This window comes from Anolis sagrei, chromosome 1, assembly GCF_037176765.1.
Source record: "Anolis sagrei isolate rAnoSag1 chromosome 1, rAnoSag1.mat, whole genome shotgun sequence".
In the NCBI taxonomy this organism is placed as follows: Eukaryota; Metazoa; Chordata; class Lepidosauria; order Squamata; family Dactyloidae; genus Anolis; species Anolis sagrei.
In genome coordinates this window covers 241,275,961-241,288,978 of record NC_090021.1, presented here as the reverse complement: position 1 = coordinate 241,288,978, position 13,018 = coordinate 241,275,961, and the positions used below count along the sequence as shown (strand labels likewise).

At 43.0% G+C, this 13,018-nt stretch overlaps 1 protein-coding gene across 1 annotated transcript in view; it reads right to left on the bottom strand.

Moving 5' to 3' along the window:
* The window catches only part of CD151 (CD151 molecule (Raph blood group)), a 50,665-nt gene extending 38,056 nt beyond the window's left edge, over positions 1-12,609 (bottom strand). The window contains exon 1 of the mRNA XM_060769171.2: positions 12,429-12,609. The gene's annotated coding sequence lies outside the window, so the exon portion shown is untranslated. The remainder of the gene's footprint in view (positions 1-12,428) is intronic.
* Between the last annotated feature and the right edge of the window lie 409 nt (positions 12,610-13,018).

Genomic DNA, 13,018 nt, shown 5'->3' with positions numbered 1-13,018 from the left:
TGGACTAAAATGGAGACTAACTTACAACAGTGAGGATAGCACTAGGATCTATTTTTAGAGGTTCGGTTTAACTCTTGTTCTTTCACCTTCCCTTCTAGAAAACACTCAAGTTTTCCTGGTTTCAGATCATAGGAAAATGATATGGAAGTTTTCAGGCACAAAGCAAGATTATTGTAACTACCCAATCCTATGATTGTCATTCCAATGCACTTAGCTGGGAGTAAGCAGTAACTCAAGGAGACTTACTTATAAATAAAGTTATGTAGGAATGCATGACTAATGCTGTCCTCCCCCATAAAAATACCCCATCCTTACTCCCGCGCTCTGTTGCTATAGCAGTGGCACCAAGTACCAACTAAACCAGATCCTGAAAACTAATCCTCTAGAGAAGGAAAACTAATAACACCTGTGGTTAAAAACACCAAGAACTCCCCTCTCTTCTAGCTTCCCAACTTTTTAGTAGTCATGGGAGGATGATACAAAACCACGTCTCAGCCATTTTGAAGAACAGTTATTTTATTTGTTTCTGAAATAAGAAGAGTTTGTAAGAATCCAAAAGAATCAGCACATAGGCCACCAAGGAAAAGACAAGGACAGCCTATGGCTGGTTAAATAGCAACATTGGAATGAGAAAAAAGGATTGTATGGTGTTAACTCTGGCAACACACATTCAGAGACAAGCTATGAAAAATAAATGCCTCCAAAATACCACACAACCCACCGACAGCTCCCTTGCTCATGGCCAATTGCCAACCAAGGCACGCAAAAGAGTATTGCACAATTATCTCACTCCATCAAAACTCTTGTATATAATTACTATCAAATTAGTTAATTGATTAAAGTTAAATAATAATCTTATATCATTGACTGTCATGAAGCAAAGACCTAGCTTCCAAACAGAGAGTTAATCCAAACAGGAAACAGTCCAAGTCCAAACCAAAGAAGCCAGCCAAAGAGATACAAACCGAAGGAAATAACACAAGATGAGCTGATAGTTCATTCCAAGATCCAAAAGCTGTTTTCATCAGATACTGGAGTCCAAGGTTCACAAATCCCAAAATCACAGAAGTCTGAGGTCACAGCTCCAAAATCTGACATTGCTGCCAGCAACAAGATGCAACTCCTGATCACCTTTTAAGTTTCTCGGGAGTTGCCTACTGTAGTTCATTTTTCTGCCAACCTGGAGAACTTACAAAGTTCATGAAACTTTCTAACTTCTAAATCTAAAAATAGCTGGAACACTTAGCCCTTCTGCCACCTGATCAGATGAACTTGCTTGTTCTTGCTCTGCAGGCTGAAAAGTGGTGGCATCCTCCAAAGCTTCCTCTTCCAAGCTTGGCTAAGGAAGCTGCTGGGCTCCAACTCTATCACTGACCCTTCAAACAGCACCTCCTCATCCCCACTACCAGAGCTAGCTACAACACTGACATCCTTTAAATTTACAGCAGGAGGTCTGCAATGCACAATACAGCCACCCCTGACAAGGAAGTTCCTTTCTACAAAGTTGTTTCTACCAAGCATGCCCTCCCCAAAAATCTTTTCCTACTTGTTCTTGGTTTGCTGTAAGTTTTGGAGCGGAATGTGGAGGGTAATGGGCTACTAGAAAAACACAGTCATTGAGTTGTCTATGTGATAAAAGAGCTAGGAACGAATAAAACTTTAACCAGTCAGTCCTACTCTAGTTGCATGTTTCTACCGCCAAAAGACAAGGCAAATACCAGCTGTCTCTGGAATCTCTTACTAGACATTCATGAAAAACAAAAGAGGAGGAGGAAAAAAAATTAGCTTGGCTCATCAGATACCCTCAGCATGCTTTAAAAGGCTAATTGATTCCCAGACTCTACTCCTCCAGATATTTTGGACTTCTACTCCCAGAAGACTTAATTGGCTTGGGCAATCATCAGGGATTCTAAGAGAGAATTTGCCATCTACAAGGATGTTCCCCAGGGGACACCTGGATGTTTTCTGATTTTTTTTTCATCCTTGTGGGAGGCTTCTGTCATGTCCCTGCAATGGGTAGCTGGAGCTGAAAGTCCAATACATTTGGAGGGACAGATCTGTAAGTATGTCCACCAAAAGAAGAATGGAAATATGTGAAAGAGGGAAAAAATGATCCCTGTGTGCATTTTGAAAGAAGCTGTCAAGTGGTCTCTAAAAAAATGTTTTTAAAATTGTTTACTTAGGCAAGGCTTACCTGACCCAATTGTTTCATTTCACATGTGCTAGTTTTGAATAAAACATTGATGAAACATATTAAACCGCTCTCCCTTTTTGCTCTGTGGGAACATATCCCCAGTCTTTCCATGTTACCACTTCCTATGCTACCAAATATTCTGTTAAAGAAGTAATATACAGGAATACATTACTTTGTTAAATGTATAGGGTTCTAGTGCTATATCCAATACCACATTCTGAGAAAGATGGCCACAGAATTGCACTGATGGACCTGAAGATGCTTGGAGAAGTGTTCTCTCCAGTATAAAAAACAGGAAGACTATAGTCCTATTTTCATGGGGATCTTCCAACCCTAACCACAAAATTATTATTATTATTATTATTATTATTATTATTATGTTTATTATGTTTATTATGTTTATTAACAGCCCGCTTTTTCTCTCCATACAGAGACTCACAATTAAAAGCATTACAATACAACTTAAAATATACAAATATTAAAACAGTTCTAAAAATCATCAATATTAAAAACAATTCAGGTTAAAATCATAAAACCACACAAAACCACAGCACCTCCTGACTAGATCTCAAAATCTTTAAAAGCCTGTCTGAATTTAAAAAAATGTTTTAGCGTGCCGCCAATAGGAGAGCAAAGAGGAGACTATTCCGGCTTCCCTTGAAAGAAGGAAGTTCAAGAGGCAAGGAGCAGCCACCGAAAAGACCCTCTATTTCATTCCCAGCAACCGAGCTTGAGATGGAGGTGGGACCAAGAGAAGGGCCTGTCCTGAAGATCTCAGGCCCAAACAGGTTTTACAAGGGGATTTGGTCAGCCAAGTACCCTGGACCTAAGTAAGCAGTCATTCCGCACTAGACAAACTCTAGCTTTGTTTGCTCTATATTCAGTTATCGATCAGAAAACATACATGTACATCGTGAACAACAAAAGTTGACCATGGGGGTGTGCTAGAGGACCTAGAGATTCCAAGAGGTGTTTTCTCGGGTATTTTTTATTTGTGGTTTTTCACTTTCACGGGTGTCCTGTGCCCCTAACCCCAGTGAACGTGGAGGCTGTCTATACAGGCAATAGTATAACTTTGATAGAAGATCATACGAAGGGTACTAACATGAAATAGGCACTTAGTAAAAGAAAGACAGATGCAGCAGTAAAAATACCTTTGGGATGTGCCCTGGAGCACTACTAAGGGGACAGGTGTGAGCTTTATAACAGGTTGTACTTTTGGAACTCTTACAGAAAGCAGTGGCCCTTTATTGCTTGCAGGATCAAACAGTACCTGCCACACTGGTCTCTTAGTAGTGGATTTCTGGAGTGCACACAACAGCATAGGTGCACCAAAGCTCCTCCTTTACAACAATACAGGGTTAGTCAAAATGCATAGGCCAATAAGCCATTCAATTGAATGGCTTATTGGCCTATGCATTTTGACTAACCCTGTATATCCTGACTTTGTTTTCATTGCAGGAGACCCATATGCTATCTTAGGTCCACTCCCAGCACAGCCACAGACTCCATGATTTTAAGGCAGTGTGTTTCCTTTTGAAACAGCAATGAATAACATTACTGGGTGGGTGACAGGGTATTTTGGAAGATTGGAATGTAAAAACAAGTCCTTCTGGGGTTTATTGCGCAGAGTAGCCTTGTCCTTAACCATTGAATGATTTGAAAAGGACTGTGTAAGATATCTGATTGCAAAGGAAATAATCCTGCCTGCTTCTGATTTTCCTCCTCCCCTCTGGACCATTATTTTTTATTTAGGGAGGGCCTGCACAACATTCCCATGTGTAAACTAAAAATAAGGTTAACACTGCCTTGGAAACAAAGATGAGAACCAGGCCTTTAACTCACATGACTTTCCCTCCCCCAGCACCACATACTTCATGGATGCAACTTGGCAACCGGCCACTGGAAATGCTGGCACCAAGTACCTGTTTACTTCAAAGCCTGGCTCTTCTCTACGGTACAGGCTTCAGGCTGAAATCTTTAAGTCAACTGAAGTTCTTTTCAACATTTCCACTTTTTCCCCTCCAAAGTCATCTTATTCGTTGCTTATTTATAGGTGAAGGTGCCTGGAATGTCCAAATGGCAGGCAGCTGCTTCTTGTTAAAACACACTCCGTTTGTTCTGGATGAAGATTTTGAAACACCACTTGAGACACTCCCTATTTACCTCCACCAAAAGCTATCCTATTTTTTTTCCAGCATATTAAATGGACAGTGCATGCTATGAGCTGCAATATGAAGGGTACCTAGTTAAGGTTTTAGTCAGAGATGGGTAATGTGCATCCAAAGGTCAAATGCACATTTGACCTAGAACTGATTTTGTGGTCACTCTCTTACACATGCTCCAATTTGGAGGGCTGTAAATTGCATTAAAACTATCTAGGTATGTACAGGACATTTCCCCAAGTTTAACAAGCCCTCGATTCCTCAAGGGGTCAAAACAATATTTTGTGCAATAAAAAATGCCCTGCAGGAGCCCCAAAAAACCATGTCTCAAAGGCAGACAAAATTACTTTGTGAGAAGAGGTATAGTCCTCCCCATCTGCTTAGTCTTCCACAGCTGCCCACTCTTGGTTCAAGGTCTGCCGTTTGTGATACAGATTTATTGTGGTTTCCCGGAGCAAGCCTCTTGTTGATTTAATTTAATCTCAATTTACCTTCAATTGACATTCTACTGCCTGAGACAGGAAATGGATCCCTGTGCAAACAGAGATAGTGATTTCATGAGACACTAGTGAAATACACAAGTTGTCACAGTTGCACACATAACAAAATGATGCTTCTCAGATCAGGTTTTGACCCCATGGGCAAGCACTTATGGCTATCACCTGACATTTCTAACCAACCATTGAAAGATCACTAGCAGTACTAGAAAGGCCTGTATCATCTCACACAGATCTTTAAAGATATATGCCCAGTGTCACATTTTGGAACCTTCTGTATTCCAACATGTTCCACCCCACTATCACATGTATGTAACTATGCTTGAAAACCTGTGGCTTTACTGCTACTCCTTCAAATGTACTCAAAGTACATTTGAAGGAGTGGTCTGAAAGCCATGAAAGCTCAATATTAAAATAGTCTGGCTAGTCTTACAAGCATTTTCTTTCCCTAGTTTTTGGCTGCAACAAACTACCATAGCTTTGCCTGAATAAAGCAGGAGTAGCCAACTTTGGGGAGCCCCTGGTGAAGTAGCGGGTTAAACCACTGAGCTGCTGAACTTGCTGGCCAAAAGGTCAGTGGTTTGAATCCAGGAAGTAGGGTGAGCTCCCATTGTTAGCCCCAGCTTCTGCCAAGCTAGCAGTTCGAAAACATGCAAAATGTGAGTAGATCAATAGGTACCACTTTGGCGGGAAGGTAACAGTGCTTCATGCAGTCATGCCAGCCACATGACCTTAGAGGCATTTATGAACGCCAGCTCTTCAGCTTAGAAATGAAGATGAGCACCATCCCCCAGAGTTGGACATGGCTAGACATGTCAAGAGGAAACCTTTACCTAGCCAACTTTGATCGACCTTGGACTCATTTTTCTGCTCCTCCATGGGCTCCACTGCAGACGTTGGTATGCTCCTTCACTTTCTACAATAGTCAAAGTCACCATCCCAGGTATCTTATTTTTATGTGATATCCTCCCAGAATGGATATTCTATGGCTGATAGAGAGTGCAGGGAACAAGAATACTACAGATTTTGGTTGATGATGTCACCCAGACCAGATCTCCAGAAGACCCTTGGCAGACCTCAGTGGATAATGTCATTTAGACTAATGACACTATTCACCGAGACCTCCAGAGGATCCCTGTAGATCTCAGATACTAGTCCTATCCTGCTACAGACCTCCACCAGTCTTTGAATAGCTGTTCAGAGTAACTGCTGTAGCAAAATTGTGAGGCTTAAGAGAAGGGAGGAACAGAGAATTCCACTTGCAGAACTCTTACCCTAAGCTTCACAAATGTAGAATCTTAACCAATATCTCCATAATGGGTGTACCAAGCATTTGAAATTACAATTCAGTATCACAAGTAAGCAAACATGAAGGCTAACGGCTAGCTTGAAAAGAAAAGCCCCTCCTTAAACTGCCCACCAAACCTGATGCCTGTAGCATAGTTTTCTAACCAGTTTTGTTCTATTGAATCTATTGAATTGAATTTTTGGATTATGATCAGAGTCAGATATAAACTGTTGTAATCTTACATGGATGTACTGTATTTACAAAGAAGCCCATTTAAATTATACTTATTTTGTAGTTTAAAAAGCAAAATGTGTGCACATTTAAAATGTCCAGGTCAGACTTCAGACTAGTTAATTCAATATGAGCTAATGTTTTAGGCAGAGCAACGCCTTTATAGCTGTCCAAAGCTCACAGGAGTATCATACCTTCCCTTCAAAGCTCTGAAACAAAATGTATTTATGTTTATATTCAAGCTCTGAAACAAAATGTATTTATGAGACATTTTTCCACTATCAGCCTTCATTAAACATGAGATTCCAAAATTTCAAACTACACACAGGTAAACAATACTCTGATACAGTTTCCAAGGTTAAAAATGGACTTTGCTCCTTTAAGGCTAGGTCCCAGCCCTTTACAGCCAGTGCCAACGAATTCCACTGCTCCCTGCTTTCAGCTTTGTTTGTTCCTAGATACAGTTGTCCAAAACTGCCTACAGGTCTGAGTGCCCTTTTTAGATCTACACTTGGGATTTTTCTCCCCTAACTCATATTTATTCAAATCATTTTCTCTTTTCATTTTCTCTGCTGGGCCAGACAAAGTTATGTCTACCCCCAAAATTCATTCCATCATCAACTGAATCTACAAACAAATTATACAACTGCAAGAAGCACGTGTGCCTCGATACAAGCAATGTAAGTGATAACAGTGTAGTAAATTAGCCTTCTTCAACATAATACTCTCCAGGTATTTTGGGCAATAATTTCCCTGCCACCATGGTCTGTAAACCAGTGGGTTTCAACCTGTGGGTCCCTTGATGTTTTGACATTCAACTCCCAGAAATCCTAACATCTGGTAAACTGCCTGGGATTTCTGGGAGTTGTAGGCCAAAACACCTGGGGACCCAGAGGTTGAGAACCACTGACATAAACCAAGCACAGCAGTATTAGGAATATTTCCTGAATGCTTCCTCTATGAATTCTAGCTTGCTTTCAATTTTACTTTTGAAAATTCAACATTTTTAAATTAGGAGCTGTAAACCCTATTATCTACAAATAAAAAAATGTAAAATAAAGAAGCGACTCTCTACTCATGGGAACTGGAGTGGTTTCGTGGTTAAAGAGTATTCAGGCAGGACTAGCAAGAACTAGTTTCAAATCCACAATAAGTTCTGAAGCTTACTGGGCCAGTCCCTACCTCTGACCTTTGCTGCTATTTACCAACAATTCAATTTCAGCTTATGGCAAAGCTATAAACAAGAGACATTCAAGATCCCCAGGTATCAATGGTCCTGCAGGGACATGAGAGAAGCCTCCCACAGGATGGTAACGTATCTGGGCATCCCCTGGGCAATGTCTCTGCAGACAGTTGATTCTCTCACACCAGAAGCAACTTGCAGTTTCTCAAGTCACTTCCGGCACGATAAATTAAAAAAAAATTGTCCTGCTGAGTTGCAAACTGAATGCCATGGCTTCCTTAACTGCATAAATCCACCTGTAGTGTGACAAAGTATAACAGCCTCAGTTTAGTCATCTTCCCTTCGAGGCCCCTTTTAAATTGCCATATAAAATCCAGATTATCTGCTTGTAGAAGGGGCCCTAGTGAGATTTCAGACTTCATTTGCTCTTAGATAATTCACAGTATCTGCAGCACCTTCCAAATGAGTTGACAGAAATTGTTGCTGTTGTGTGCCTTGGAGATGTTCCCTACCTACCACTACCCTAAGGCAAACCAGTCTCATGTTTGGTATTGCTTTGAGAGTGTGTGACTTTGCCTAGCACACCCAGTGGGATTCATGTTTGAATGAGGATTTGAACCCTGTGTCCAGAGTGCTAGCCCAATACTGAAAGCTCTGCACCATGCTAAATACTACAATCTATATTGTTTTGACTTATAATATGTGTGGGACTTGAGGATCTTATCTCTAAGCCTTATCTCTAAGCCTAAGCTACTTCAAATGGTTGTTGTGAGGATTTTATTTATCATGTCAGGAGCAACCAGACAGTTGTGAGGATAAAAAAGGACAGTGAGACCACATCTACCTTGAACTCCTTGGGAGGAATATGGGATATAAATGTAACTGATATTAAAGAGGTCAGAATCAGATCTGAAAGAAATATAACAGACCCATTGGTGATTAGATGTTTTTTTTTCCTTTCCTGATATACTATAGTATGTATTCTGATCCTACAGGTACTGCAATTACCTGTGATCTGTGAGCAACAACAGCATTCCCACGCCACCTTTAAGTATGCAGAAATCTTATTTACAGCTAATTATTCTTGCAGCTAATTATTTTGCTGCAACTTTTCTGATTTAAGATGTGTATTTCATATGGTTGAGCCCTTAATCCCTGTATTGGATGAACAGAAGAACCCACAAGGCAAACAACTCACTCCTGGAAAACACACCCAAACAGACAGCCCTCTGGGTTGGAGAAATTATATGTTATCCATGTAAATTTGGCAAATACAATGGGCCTTTTGTATCTGCTGGGGTTTGGTTCCAGGATCCCTGAGGATTCCAAAATCCATGGATGCTCATCCCATTGTATATAGTGGCATAGTACAATGGGCTTAAAGCGATCTTTAAACTAACCTTAAAAACTGTGGCATAGAGACCAAGAACTGAGAAGCCCTGGCCATTGAGTGTTCTAACGAGGTCAGCTGTAACCAGCAGTGCTATGGAATTTGAAGAGGTGCAAATGGAGGGCAAAAGGGAGGAATGCGCCAAGAGGAAGGCTTGTCAAGTTAACCCTGACCAGGACCACCTTCCACCTGGAAACCAATGTCCTCACTATGGAAGAACATGTGGATCATGAACAGGGCTCCACAGTCACCTACAGACCCCACCACCAAGATATTACACTTGGAAGGCCATCATACTTGCACAATGAGGGATTGCCTAAGTAAGATAATAAAGTGGTGTACTTTATAGAAAATGAAGTAAATCAAGGTTTGTTTTTGGGATTTAAAAAAATATTTTTTCAAGCTGTGGATGGTTAAATTCATGGATACAGAACCTGTGGATACGGAGAGCTGACTGTATACCATTTTTAGCAGATATACCAACATTCTGAAATCATGATCAAGCAGGATCCAGACTATGAAAGGTGAGTATTATCTTGGGGTGAAATGCTGATGCTACAGAGTTCCTACGTATATAAGCAGTCCCCGAGTTACAAACATCCAACTTACAAATGACGCATATTTATGAACGGGGATAAGACAACAGGAAGTGAGAAAAATCTACCCCTTGGAAGGGAAGTTCACCCCTGAAAAAGTTATCATGGGGAAAAGGTGTCTCAACTGAAGTTTTCTTACCAATCCTTGTTACTAAGCCACATTTTTCAAAATCAAATTACTACAGGGACAGAAAGTGAGGTGACATCTTCTCAACAGGGGAACATACAGCAAAACAAACACCACAGGGCTGTTAACCCTTCCCTATGCTAGCCAAAGTTGTATGTATATGCATATGTGTGTGAATGCATGTGTGTGTGTGTAGGCAGGAGTTATACTTTAAAATTTACCTGTTCCGGCTTACATACAAATTCAACTGATGATCAAACCTACAGAACCTATGTTGCTTGTAACTTGGGGACTTCCTGTACAGCCATCCTTCCTTCCTCATTTGGTGAGGTTAAGGGTTCAGGACACCTATGAAAGTGGAAACACTTGGGGACTTTGTAAAACTTTGTAACTGGGGGACTGTCTGTGGTTCTTAACCTGGGGTCCCCAGATGTTTTTGGCCTTCAGCTCTCAGAAATCCCAGCCAGTTTACCGGCTGTTAGGATTTCTGGGAGTTGAAGGCCAAAAACATCTGGGGACCCCAGGTTGAGAACCACAAGCTTGGCTAGGTGTGGGCAGAGAAAGATTACACTGGCCACACATATTTTGGTGCCTCAAATGTTAGCCCTGTTTCTCTGTAGATTTGACCTACTGATTCCAAAGATGGCACAATTTTTTTCTCATTGGATCTAGTTTTTGAAATACAGAATAATAACACCACCAACAACAACTTTATTTTTGTACCCTGCCTCCATCTCCCTGAAGGGACTTGGGGTGGCTTACATGCTCGAGATTCCACATTTATATAAATAAAAATGTAATGTTTGTTTGTGGGATGAACATAACTCAAAAACCGCTGGGCAAATTGACACCAAATTTGGACACAATATGCCTATCAGGCCAACGAGTGACCATCACTCATAAAAACTCCCTCCCACACCCCCCCCCCCCCACTAAACAAAACACACAATAGCATATCCACACTCTCTTCCGGATGACAGCTCCCAGCATTCCCTAGACCAGGCCCTTTAGGAGAGGAGGATGATCCAAATGCACTGCTTCTAAGATACAAAGCTTTCTTCTCCCTAGATTTCTTTGAGAGCATCCCAATTCCTGCATATTTACAATTTCCTATTCCTGGAGTGCAACTCCCAGCAATCCTCCAGATAGATAGATAGATTAGATGGAGATAGGTAGGTAGGTAGATTGATCAAAAGGACTGGTGGGAGCTGCAGTCCAAGAATAGGTAGAGAAGGAAGAAATGAGAGAAAGAGTAAGGAATAGAAAGGGGGGAGGAAGGGAAGATCAAGAGAAGGAAGGAAAGAAGGAAAGAAAAAAGGGAAAGAAGGAAAGAGAGAGGGAAGGAATGAGAGAAAGAAAGGAAAGAAAGAGGAAGATTGGCCACAGCAATGCATGGTGGGTACAGCTAGTAGTTAAAATATAACAACAAAATTCACAAAAGCATCTCAACAGTATAGAAACAACCACGTGTGATACAATACATAGCAAACATCTATCTAGCAAGGAGTTTCTGTATATATTTCAGATTTCAATATTAATGTCAAAAATACGTAGTATGATTTTACATCGGATTTGTGCTACATTAGAACAGTAAAGACAAATACCACTTAAGTAAAATAAACATTAAATATTAAATAACCAGAAAAATAAGATCAGGTGGTCTGAGTAGTGCACAGTTCTGAGCTCAGGCGGCGGCTGGTGCAAATCCCTTGCAAAGGGGTTGGGGCTGATGGATCAAGTGCTGAGGGCAGATGACAAGATTAGAAACTTGGTGGCAATGTAAGGGGAGCACTATGTCTCTAAAAGGGATCTGATTATGGATCAAATTGGGGGGGGGCGAATTATTTGGGGAACTATTTATTTGGGGAATATGTACTATTTACCAGTCGCCATCTGCCTGCCCATAAGAAATCTTGACAACGATATCTAAGAGCAGGCACGGGCAAACTTGGGCCCTCCAGATGTTTTGGACTTCAACGGTAGGCTGTTAGGAATTGTGGGAGTTGAAGTCCAAAACACCTGGAGGGCCCAAGTTTGCCCGTGCCTGCCTAAGACACTAAAGGTGATGCGGTCTATCCAGTGGGCACCCTAAATATGGCAACCCCATGAATTTCATTTTTTTCCAGGCAGGGGATACTTGGGGTGGTTTTGCCAGCACCTTCCTCTGAAATACAGCCTATAGACAGGCATGGGCAAACTTGGGCCCTCCGGGTGTTTTGAACTTCAACTCCCCCAATTCCTGGCCTCAGGCCCCTTCCTTTTCCCCCTCCCCTTAGAAACCAGGAATGTTTTGTTGTTGGGCTGGGTGATCTTTCCCATTCCCAAAACAAAGCAAGGCAGCCCACCCAACGTAGACCGCCTGAGATTTACAAGAAGGGAAGAGGAGGAAAAACCCGCCGCAGGGGCAGAAGACCACACCTGGATCCCGAAATCATGAGTTAGAGATTCCCTCCCAGGGAGATTTTAAGAGAAATGTGAACCAGGTTAACCTTTGGCTGCTTTGCAATCTGACTCAACCCGTGGGCTGAGCAGGCCACTTCCTTGCCTCACAAAGACATCCGGAGAGACAAAGGGAGGCAAGGCGGGGGGGGGGGGGGGGGGACCCACTTTCTGGAAGTTTGCCGGGCGAGTCGCGGGTCCTTCCCGGCCTCTTGAAATGGGTCAAGAAGCCAGGCTGGATCCCCACCATGGAAAGAAGGGCCCCGCTCTCCCCTGCGCCCCCCACCTCCCTTCCTGCAGGGCTCCCCCTCGGCGCACCTTGTCTCCCGGCGAGTCCTGGCGCAGCGCAAAGGCAAAGCCGCTCCCCCGCTGCCTGCCTTCCTTCCTGCTCCTCTTCCTCCCAAGGCCAGCCAGCCAGCCCTCTTGGCGGATGGAGCCAGCTCGGGCCTCTCTTCGCCGCCGGTGGGGACGCCCAGCGGGAGGGAGCCCTCCTGGCCCCGCCCACGGAGCCCGGGAAGGAGAGGGGAGGGCGCCTTTGGGCCCTGCGAGGTCCGCCCCAAGGCCCCCAAGCAGGGCTTCACCCACGCTCGCCCCCCCCCCCCCCCCCGAGGTCTCGGCAGCCTTGCACAATCATCAAGGATGCTGGGAGAGGTCGTCCACAGGAGGACTAGAGTTTGGGGAAAGTGGGGAAAGGAAGAGGAGGAGAGGATGGCAGATGAGTCTGGCTCTGGGAGAAGAGGGCCCTGGTGGCCCGCCTAAGCATCCCAAAGCAGGGGTCTCAAACTCTCCTCTCCCCCTCTTCCTCCAGGTGTTTGGGACTTCATTTCTCAGAAACCTCAGCTGCCTTGACTATCGGGGATTCTGGGTTGAAGTACAAAACACCTGGAGGAAAGGGATGGAGAGGAGCT